This window comes from Aphelocoma coerulescens, chromosome 4 (assembly GCF_041296385.1).
Source record: "Aphelocoma coerulescens isolate FSJ_1873_10779 chromosome 4, UR_Acoe_1.0, whole genome shotgun sequence".
Lineage (NCBI taxonomy): Eukaryota > Metazoa > Chordata > Aves > Passeriformes > Corvidae > Aphelocoma > Aphelocoma coerulescens.
Genome location: NC_091017.1, coordinates 4275870 through 4287141, shown reverse-complemented (window position 1 = coordinate 4287141; position 11272 = coordinate 4275870). Strand labels below are relative to the sequence as shown.

General features: G+C 39.2%; 1 long non-coding RNA gene across 2 annotated transcripts in view; it reads left to right on the top strand.

Moving 5' to 3' along the window:
- Positions 1–1952: 1952 nt before the first annotated feature.
- LOC138109335 (uncharacterized) overlaps positions 1953–11272 on the top strand; it is a 36154-nt gene continuing 26834 nt past the window's right edge. For both annotated transcript variants that reach the window (XR_011150418.1, XR_011150417.1), the window contains exons 1-2: positions 1953–2053; positions 2263–2379. This is a non-coding gene — a long non-coding RNA (uncharacterized lncRNA). The remainder of the gene's footprint in view (positions 2054–2262; positions 2380–11272) is intronic.

Below are 11272 nucleotides of genomic sequence, written 5' to 3'. Positions count from 1 at the left end.
GGTTTGAAGGGAAGAATTTAAATGTTAAAATAACCTGATGGGTTGGAGGGTGGTGGTGGGGGGAAGATCAAATGCAATTTGGTAAAGCCATATCCAAAAGCAATTATAAAGTGGGCATTCATCTGATTGACACTGACTTAAATGTTTAATCCAGGAGGAAATATCAAACAGCATCCAAAATGGGATAGTCTCATGTTTAGTCCATTCTAATTCCCATTAACTAATGATTTGATAGAATAAAAAGAACATAAATTTTATAATTTTGAAGTTGAGCTCTAAAAAGCTTTGTAGAGTGACTATCCTAGAATTTAATTTACTACTTACTAGTATGTCAAGATTTTGCCACTAGCTGAAGTAGTAATAAGCAATAAGTAGTAATAAGTCATTGCAGCTGAAATAAAGAATGTGTGTCTGTCATGACTGCAAAACTAGAACTGATCCTGTTCAATGCTACTTTCTTTTATAATGCTCAAAGAAGTTCAGGGCACTATAAAATACACGGGGTTGCTGAAACATCATTCATGTATGCACATGACCAGTAGAATGTCCGTAATTATAGGTAAAAGCTAAGGAAGGTGAAAGAATGACAGTACCAAGTGACATCATCAAAAAATCAAACCTTGCTTGTCAATGAGAACTACTTGACCAGTGCCAAACTAGGATGTTTAGTCAGCCTGGTAACAAGGGAAACATTTTCCTGTCTTCTTTATTTAGGCCGTTTTTGTTTAACCAAGTAAGATTTTTCCTTTTGGTCTGGTCTTTTCAAGCACCTTGTGGGTTCTTTCCCACCACGCTGCTTCCTCTAAATTGCATAATTGACCAGAAAGGACACCCCACCTGGCAAGTGGAAAAATCCTGATCTCTCCTCTCCTCTCCTCTCCTCTCCTCTCCTCTCCTCTCCTCTCCTCTCCTCTCCTCTCCTCTCCTCTCCTCTCCTCTCCTCTCCTCTCCTCTCCTCTCCTCTCCTCTCCTCTCCTCTCCTCTCCTCTCCTCTCCTCTCCTCTCCTCTCCTCTCCTCTCCTCTCCTCTCCTCTCCTCTCCTCTCCTCTCCTCTCCTCTCCTCTCCTCTCCTCTCCTCTCCTCTCCTCTCCTCTCCTCTCCTCTCCTCTCCTCTCCTCTCCTCTCCTCTCCTCTCCTCTCCTCTCCTCTCCTCTCCTCTCCTCTCCTCTCCTCTCCTCTCCTCTCCTCTCCTCTCCTCTCCTCTCCTCCCCCCCTGCAATTTAATTGCTGAATAAAGCCTCAGTTCTTAGCAGGTGCTTAATTCAACTTGGGACTGTGACTGCCATGTATGCCTAACTTCATGCCATAAATTTAAATCTATGAACTATTCAGGCTGTTAATGTATGTGTAGTGCCTAATTCACATATATGTTTGTAAAAAGGGGGTTGTAATTACTACACAATGGCAAAGTTGCTGTTCAATTAATGATGAACCTGATGTTTCTGTATTCTGTGTCCATCTGTTCTTCAGATAGCAATTTAGAGGTATAACTTACTGTAAGATACCTGACTGGAGCAAAAAAATAAGCTAGACAGACATGTTAGGTAGACATAAAGTGCCAACAGTTGCTATTTAATATTAAACTGGTCCTTTAGGTAGAGATAAACTGCCAACAGTTGCTTTTTTTTCAAATGAAACTGGCCCCCATAGATCTAAGTGTACTTATAATCTTGTTTTTACTTAAATTCTGAACCTAGGCCTCCTAAATGTGTTGCAAATGAGACCAAGTCCTGTTGTTGTCATAAATTTTCATTAAATATGTCTTGCAGTCTGACAGAGGCAGTACAGGGTTCCCTATTTCCACTTCAAATATGTTTGAGTGAAAAAAATCCACTGTAGAGTTATCTGGAATATCCTTCCCTGCCTATGAAAAGTGTAGAAAAGCCTTTTTTTTTCTTGATAGATCCAGTTTGAAATTTTTCTTAGGGATTTTTTTTTTTTTTTCAGATGAAGAGTGAAGTATTTTCATGTATTTTCATTTCAATTACAAGCTGGGTTGGTACTTTCTCCATAGCTACATTGGACAGACTGGCATGGGATCATTACATTTGAGGTATTGATGTATTCAGTAATGTACAATATTCTGTAATTTGATAGGCTTTTCAAAATATTGTTACTGTTGTCTTTCTGTTCAGGATCCAAAGAATATAGCTTTTTATCTGGGATCCGTAGGAAGACATTCTAAGATTCATTCAGTATATGATTTAGTAATCTCATTATCCTCAAGTTTTCTTAAAGCAAATAGGATGGTTTATTTTGTAGGATTTACCTTTGCCACATCAGACCCAGTAGCAATTCAGAAAAAAGCCTGAGAAAAAGAAGCTCCCTTGTCTTACCTGCCTTGTCTGTAACAGAAGAAGACCTAAAGGAGGATGACAGGTAAATGTTGCCCTTGCTCACAGGCTGGCAGGCTGGTTTAATTATCTTAGTTGTTAAATAATACTTCCTTAAATAATACTGAAATTCATAGTTCAATAGGTACAACTCATTGGAGACTCTGGTCTGTGTTTGACTGAAGTTAACTAATCCATAAAAATACGAGCATTTCTTCAGTGGCACCTTTTCCATGCTGTGGGATCCTTCTGCATTTAGTACAGACACATTGGAAATACATTTTCTGTGCAGAGGTGGGGATGGAGCTTCAGTTTTGGAGGCACAGTGTTGCCCCTACTGCTCAGTGTGAGTGGGAATACTGCCTCAGCAGCCCGGGGAATGGGGTGGTGGTGTGGGTATGGCTGTAATTCGGCCTACAGGGACAACAGATATGGGGTGACTCCTCAAGGTTTATTACTTACAGTTGTCTGACACTTTCATGTTTCATTTCCAGTTGAAATAAGCATTTTAAGAAAACACAAAGCCAACAGCCTGATTTAATCCCCAGGGCTAAGGCCACAAGCACCAGCCTGTGCTGTCAAAGACTTAATTAGAGCCAGCAGCTGGCCAGGGAGCTTTATTTCAGTATGTGCATGTTCTGATGGCCACTGGTTGAAAACTCTGTCATTTCTGTGGGTGATCCACTGCACTGTGAGCCTGACATATGCTTTGAGGTTGTTTTTTTCTTCCTTCAAAAGGATCCAAGTCTTCTCCCTGCTTGCCTCAACACTGCAGTCTGACATTGTGTCACCAGCATGGAGTGTGTCTGAGTAAGGGGCTCTTAAAGAGAAGATCCCTTCTGCTTAAATATTGCAGGACATGCACATCTCTTTGGCGGGTGGATGTTTGTTTGGAAATAAACCCCTTTCATACTGCATTCACTTCCAAATTCCTTCTCCATACCTAGTGAATCTATTTAGATGCCTTCACCACAGGATTTGGATACCTGAGAGTTTTGTTTTGTTATTTTTGATGTGGCACTGTGATTTGAAGAGGAGGCATTCCAAACAAAATAGGAGTTCAAAGAAAAGACTGACTATTCTGCCAAGTTGTTGAACTTCTGTTTGCTGGGCTAGTTGGCAGAGTATCTTGGGGTTTTGTTTTTGAAGGTGAAGGGGAAAATTTTAGTCCAAAATACAGTTCATAATGGTAAAGTACATACTACGTTTTTAAAGTATTTGAAGATGCAGATCCAAGGCAAACATTTCTGTATATCTTGTTTTTATGAGCTCTACTGATACAATCAGGTCAGTGGATTAGTTTCATACTTATTTTTCTAACTTTGTATTGACAAATGCAGCCATTCAGAATGAAGAGCCATCTTCTGGACAATGGTTTATAAAGAATGTGGTTTTAACTGCGTTGTGGGGAAAGAACATAATTTTTGTCTGAAATGCTTCAGAAATATTTTCAATTTTCTGAAAAGAAACTATTGGAAGACTCAAATTCTTGTGAATACAGGAGCTGGGAAAAAAAAAAAAAAAGCTTTAAAACTTGAGATTAAATACTGACATCTTAACAGCATTGCTGTTCCTGACTCAGAAAAAACCAAAAACTTGCTGCCTTCATCTGCACTGAATTATTTTCTCTCTGTTAAGGCAGCTGCAAGTTTGGCTTATGATGCTGGCAGTACTCATGATGTGAGTATCTTGTTGTTCTAACTTCTATAAATTAGGTGGTTTGAAACTAACTCAGAGAAGACAAAGACTTTATTATGAGCAGTGTGAGTTCCTTTATATGCGGTTTGTAGTTCATATGCTTGTTTTTAAGTCAGGACAGTGCAAACTCTTCAAAATAAACAAAGAAGAGAGCAAAATGCCACCCCTTAAAATCAGCCTTAAAATGGTAAACACTGGTAAATAAAGCTAAGAATAATTGGGGTAAGGGGAAATAATTTGTGGTTTAAAGAAAAATAAGCTCCTGCTCCTACCAGTAAACAAACACCTGTTCAATTTTATGTGTGTTTGGTCTAATGATTGCTGGGGGTTACAGCTCCAAAGCAAGACTGGAATAATTGAAGTATGAGTTCAAGAATGCTTCAGCAGAAAGGTGGTCTGAGGAGCAAATAAAAGGTTGTAGAGCTAGAAACAAATTTGAACAAAAAGAAGAGGTTTTGGACTATTTTTTTTACATCCAAACATGAGCACCATCAAGCCCTGCATTTGTTAAGTATGGTTTATATAGCTTTTCATGCTGAAATAATTTTAAATTAAACATAAGTCTGCCAAGCTGAGAGCACCATGTGAGTGTAAAGGCACAGAAGTTGAGGTGGAGTTCTGGCTAAGTAGGAGCACTGTGGTGTGCACACACAGGAACTGTGCTGGCAGGAAATGGTCAATAAAATAACCCAAGAAGGAATCAGCTGGCCAAGTGTTTTCATAGGACAAAAACTGGCAGGAAAATACCTTTGTATTAAAAAAGAAAAAAACAACAGTACGAATAAGGTGGAAAAGCTTACTTTGATGTTTCCCTTTTTTTCCCACACTTGAGAAAGAGAACAGTTATCAACATTTTGCCTTGGTTCAAAAACAGGCGTTCTGGCTGCCAGCCAAAGGTAGCCCTGCTGTGAAAACATTTCTGTGGCTGATACAATACCTTATGGTAACCACTGCCTTCAGCAAGGAGGACTCTGCAGCAGGTGAACACCGTACCTGTTTTATTGCTTATGTGGTTTGGTTATTTAAACACTTTTTCCTGAAACGAATGTATTAAACGAGCATGTTTTCAGTATTATTTCAGTTTATTCCTCCATTGTTTCATTCTCTGCACAGTTCATCATCTTGCCTGGGACCTCTGTGTAGAACTTCAGTGAACTTCTGGTTTGACAATCAATATCAAGATTCCTTTAGAATCTCAGGTTTCATTTATCACTTGCTCTAATTCTTTCCCCCAGCTGGTAAGCTTACTGGGGTGTGAAGTTATTCATGTGTATTTTTTGTTCTTCAGAAAGGACAACCTGCCTTCTTGTATAATAAGAAACTTTATATAAAGAGTAATTGTGTCCAGGGATCACCATCTTCTGAAGTAGACTTGTTTTGCTTCTGGTTTATTTATGTTCCAGGCAGATTCTTTTGTCTAAATGAAGAATACAATCTAACATAACTTCTAGTTACTTATTTTGCTAGGCCCTAAACTGCATTGGCATCCACTTTATTATAACCATTAGGTGAAAAACACTTTTCTGTTTTCCCCTTGAGGAAAGTAGTTCCCACAGCCCCTCACTGGCTTCACTGCCTGGAAGCCTCTGTCCATGCTTCCATGATGGAGAAAGGATGAAGAGACCCTCTCTTTGAAGAGTGGCAGCTTGCAGTAGAAGGAACATGGATAATTTTGCATCCTTTTCTTAAGTCACTGTGAAGACCATAATACGAGTTTGAAGGCTGGTCCCAGTGCCCAATAGACCACAGCTAAAAATCCTGGGTTTTGATGCAGACATGCATGAGTGTCTAATCCTGTTTTAGAAGAAAAATAGAGAAATGATGTGATACTTCTGTGCTGCCCTGAGGAAAAATTTTGTGAACATGCCTTCTAATCCCTTGACTTGAAGTGAGTCTGTCCTGGAAACTTCAGCACAGTTCCAAGAGAAGTGTCATCCTAGGTAACAGTGGTTTCTTTCCAAGACACTTGTTCCTCTGGGTACAGTTGCTATTTGTAAGTGATTCAGACTAACGTCTCATCGTCTGCAGGAAGCTTCAGTCCTGACACAGGGCAGCTGTGTTAACCTTGCTTTATCCTCGGGGGATTTGGGCAAGGCAGCTCTTGTACTCATTGGGGTCACTGAGTTTGTGTCACTGTCTCCCCAGTGTCACAGGGATGATACTGTTCTTTTTGAGGTGGGAATATGTCATGCAGTCTTGGGTGTAGTAGTTTTTGATTCTTCTTCCTCAGCATATTCCTGATGCTATACACAAGGATATTTCACCATAAATTAGAATAAATTAGGGGGAATTGATTTGTGATTTAAAGCAGCTGAAGTTTCCCTTAGTAGCAAAGCTCATGTTCACTCCAGAGATGGCAAATCATATCTCCTTTCAGAGACATGAAGCATATTTCAGTAAGTACACATTACATAACTTGTCCCACATTTCTTTCTCTTTTTAGTATCCCAGTGTTATGAAAAATTATGTTCCTATTAATCATTATAGCCACTCATATTTTTCTGTGGAAATAAATTACCATCCTCTGCCCTTCCTGCTCAGGAACATATTTAAATCAAAACAAGGATATGTCCACGATTGGTTCAGGGAAGGGAGTGTCAGCTAATGTGGCTTTGCTGCTGCAGAAGGATGAAAGCAGGATTTGTCTCTGTACTCAGTGGATTGCAATGCTGTGTGGTAGTGTCACTTGCCAAATAAGATTTCCCCTTTAGCACATGCAGAGCTCGCTTGAACGTCAGTGGAAACCGCGTGCACTCAGGGCAGGGGGACCTGCAGCTGAGTCCTGCGTGTAACACTGAACCCACTGCCTATTTTGTCATTCCTACATTGGAAAACACTTGGGCTGGAAAAGCTAGAAAGCACCTATACAACTGGGAGAAAGCAGCAGGCCTCTAAATTCCTGTTTTAAATTGTCAGCAGCTTTATTGAGACTGTTTTTAGAAAGCATCTAAATCTAGGCATCCAAAATTGCATATACAGCACTACATTCAGGCTGCAGAGCAGGGGACTGATTTTAAGACATGATGGGCATTTAGACATTTACTCTTTCAGGTCTCAGGGCTTCTGCAAAGTAAGAATTTTTATTTACATGCTTTGAACATGAATTTAGGGACTTACCTTATCCAACAGTGTAAATATAGAGGCTAGGCTATTTTTAGACTTCACAATGTGATACTGGGTAAAAGGACTTTTGGAGCAGAGATTGCTGGGCACCAAGCCACAAGCTTGGACCAACATTTTTTGGTAACTCGCTGTTTCTCTTTATTCAGGACATGTGAAGACTTAGAGAGCAAGTTAAAAGCTGGTTGTAGATGATTCTCAGGGAACAGATCCTCTATCGGGAGGTCAGTTCTCTCCAGTGAAGAATTCTGAGGAAAATTCACCCTTAGGACAGACTGAGTTTTCTTTTAAAGTATATGCAAGATGTTAATTCTGTATTAGTTGTACAAGGAAAACTAGTTCCTTATTTGGCCTCTGAATAGAAATAAATTTACATTGGCCATTGGAAGAGCACATGCTGTATTTTGGAAAATGAATATACAATACAAAAAAGACAGAAATTTTAGTGCAAAATGGATCTGTTTCATTTAGACAATTGAGTACTTAAGGATCAAGCTTTTCTGCCGACCTCTTCAATTTTGGCTGAGAAATGAAATCCTTACATAGTGAAGGTGCTAGAAATAAAGGAGTCATCCAAATAAACTCTGGTCATCTTCAGCTGACAGTCAGGTGACCCAAACAAGGGATGTTCCCCTTGCAACCATGCAATATTTGCTGACCTTATAGGCATTGGGTGTCAGTTAACAACAAGGCTTGTGAAGCAGGGACACCTGGATGTTTTAGAAGCTTTCGGACATTATTTGTTTAATAAAGTAGCAGAATGATTATTTATTTGTAAGGGGACAGTTCTAAAGCTCTAAGTCTGCCTCTGGCATTTGTGAAGGTCCTTCTTGAGGTGTTTTTCATAGGCATACTCAGTATTAGCAGAGAAGATGCAGGGCGTATTGCTGTTGGGTTTTTTTTTCCCAATAAAAAGAATGAGATGTAGACCTCACTTCTAAAGTTATTGTCTGGCTGAGCTTGTTTTCTGTTTGGTGTTTTCATTATCAAAGAAGGTTCTGACTTTCTGTCTTGTCACTGTTAATTTTGCTGAGGAAAAAGTTAGGTCTTTGCCCACCACCAAAGTGGTCTCCATGTGGAAATGGAGATTCTTCCTTCAGAAACTAAAGCCCAACCTGTAAAAAATTCAGCCCCATTGTAACCATTAAAAAAAAACCCATACGAAAAAACAACAAAACCCTATCATTTTGGGGCAATTTTTTCCCTATCTCATATCCAGGGAACTAATTTCTGCACTCACCAGTGCAAACTGTTAGCAATTTAGTGAAATCTTTAGTGAATTTTCCCTAAATGGTACTGATGATGCTGTTCTGCTTTGTGACATTTCCAGTGTTTGAGTATTTCCTGGTGATCCCATTAACTTTGAAGTTAATTGGAATACTTCATGGCTGAAATGTAGAAGGCCTGTAGTTGAGCAGATGTTCTTTTTGTAAGTTAGCATGAAAGTGGTGAATTACAGTTACCATTTCTTTGTTGCTGTGTCATCAAGATGTGGCATGACCTTACCTTTCAAAAATATGAACATTGTTTCCAAACCCATTTAAAAGGCTCTGCTAGTCAGTGAAAGTGAATACAGTATCATTAACTTAAGCAACTATAAATTTTAAAACTGCCACGTCACGACTGCATAATACCCCCAAATATACCAATGATTTTGACCCCTCTGAAGTGCAAAATATGGCAGCAGTTTTCATTGTGTAGAGCTCATCTGCTGTACTACTGTGCACTTATTTTGGGGATAATATCTGAGTCTGTGAATAATTCTTGGCATTTTTTCCTTTTTTTTCCTTTGGCTGTTATTGGAGTCACGCAGAAAAGATCCCCCAGTGAGCAGGTTGCCACAGTAAGGATGTATTTGACAGGATATTTGGAATATGCACAATAGGTTGGATACTTTACTGAATGTGAGCAATGGTGTTGGAAGTAATACTTGCTGGGTTACACCATCATCAGTCTGCCCCTTTAATTTTTTTTTTTAAAGTAATTTGCTGCATCCAAATAATTGTGAACTCAAATACGTATCTCTTAAATATGAAGAATCAAAGACCAAATTTTGATCCATACTTCCATCTTTGCAAGAAGAATTATTTTAAAATGGGAGAAGGAATATTTCACTCCTGAAATGTGCTGTATTTTCTCTTAATGTTGTTGTTCCTATTTCTTTCTTCTCAGATTCACTGAGTTTAGAGGCATTCCATGACTAATGGGCTTGCTAGATGATTAGCAGAAAACAAAACTCCTAACATCTCATATTTTCCACTTTACAAGAGCCCGGCCATGCCATAGATATTTTCCATTCTTAGTTTTGATATTCTACAGATGTGGAATTAAAACTCCTCGCACTATATGGGAATGCACTGCGGGATTGTACATGTGTGTTTTACTCTCCTGAGTAATTTCTCCATTACTTGAGCTGCCCTGAATGTGGCATTGTGCCCAGTGGAGTAACACTTGCTGTACCAACGCATTTATACGCCTTAATTCAGATAAAGCTTATCTGTCAAATCAAACAGAAGCTGCCAGCATTTGCAGCTTAATTGCTTTTCCAAATTCCTCTTTTGCTTAGAACAGTGAACGAAACTAAAAGAACCAAGAAACTATTGTTGGCAAAGGTCTGGAGTTGTCTTTATAGTTCCATCACCCTTAAGAATACACTGCAAGAGTAAAAGTCATTGGTGCAGGACTTAGGGCTTTTTGAAGAGTAAAACTTCCCAGAATTGTGGACTCCCTTTCATCCAAACTCTGACAGAAGTTATTCTTTAATGTTATTGCACTAGAAAAAAAGAGATATGTATAGTATGTACACACCTAAATACAAAGGTTGAAGGTTTTTTCCTAGGGAAATACTTACCTTTATGCTGCGACATTTGATTTAGAGCAAATAGCCATGGTCTGTAGCAACAGGAAAGAAGAGACATGGATGGGTGATTAGGGAGGATAGATCCAATGGTTTTGCTTTTCCCCCTGAATTGTATTTACTGTTAGAACTTAAACAGCTATTTAGTACTGTCATTCAAGTGGATGGTAACTTGGGCCTGCGTGGCAAGGAAGCCGGAAACACCAAAGTCTGCGTGACTTTTGACTGTGCACGTAATGCATTTTAATTATGCCAGCTTCCTTCTCTTTCCCCCAGAGAATGTGCCTCAGTACCTTGCATGGAAATGGCTGGAGTTGGTGGACAAGTAATCACGTGAACTGGCTATACATTTGTTCATTATCTGAAGGCTGTTCCTTGCTACCGTGCTTTCAAGGAAGATTCTTTAGCAATGGTTGTGCTGTTTTCCATTCATGGACTTGCTATCTCTCTTTTCCAGGAGATTTCTCTTCCCAGGAATTAATATTGCTAATCCATTAGCACAGATATTTTTCTTTAAGATTTTTGTTCATAAAAATACTTTGTGAGCAAACTGACTACATTTATCTACATTTATTGTTATGCCACCTGCTAAGAAGGAGAGGTTAATTGTTAACTGTACTTTGTTGAGAAAGAAGTGGCAAGTTGGTCTAGTTTTGCTCACTCATTTTAAAATTAATAACGGTTTTCTTATTAAAGCCATTTTCAAGGAGGCAAGAGAGAAACTCTTGTACCATCTTTCATAATTTTTCATGTATGTCACCTTTCCCCCCAGATTAATGGAAGTGACTCCTAATATAAACATGCCTTGATCTGGTGCCTTTGAGTATGTCTGTGCCATTTTTTTCCCTTTAGTGGCAGGGTTGATCCCCTCGGTAGCAGCTGAGTGTATGTTTTGCATTACTGTTCAGACAGATACAGAAACAACCTGTGCTCCTTAGTAACAGACATCAGATCGAAGACATTGTCAGTGATGATTTGTCAATGGCTCATGGGGAGGCTCATGATTTAACAGGAGCTTAAGATTTGGTTCATTTGGATAGTTTTTGTTTGCTTTATTACAGGATTTAGGTGAGACTAGCATGGTGAGATGGGAGAAAACAGGGGCTTCCATTATAGTAAGCAAATGTGGACTCCCCTTTAATTCTGGTATTTTAAACTAATCCTTCTACTGCCCTTGGAGGTTAATCTCTGTTCACTCAGCTGTGGTTACCATGAGTAAACAACTCCAAAGCCTTACATTCTCTGTCATGGGATTTGGTGAATT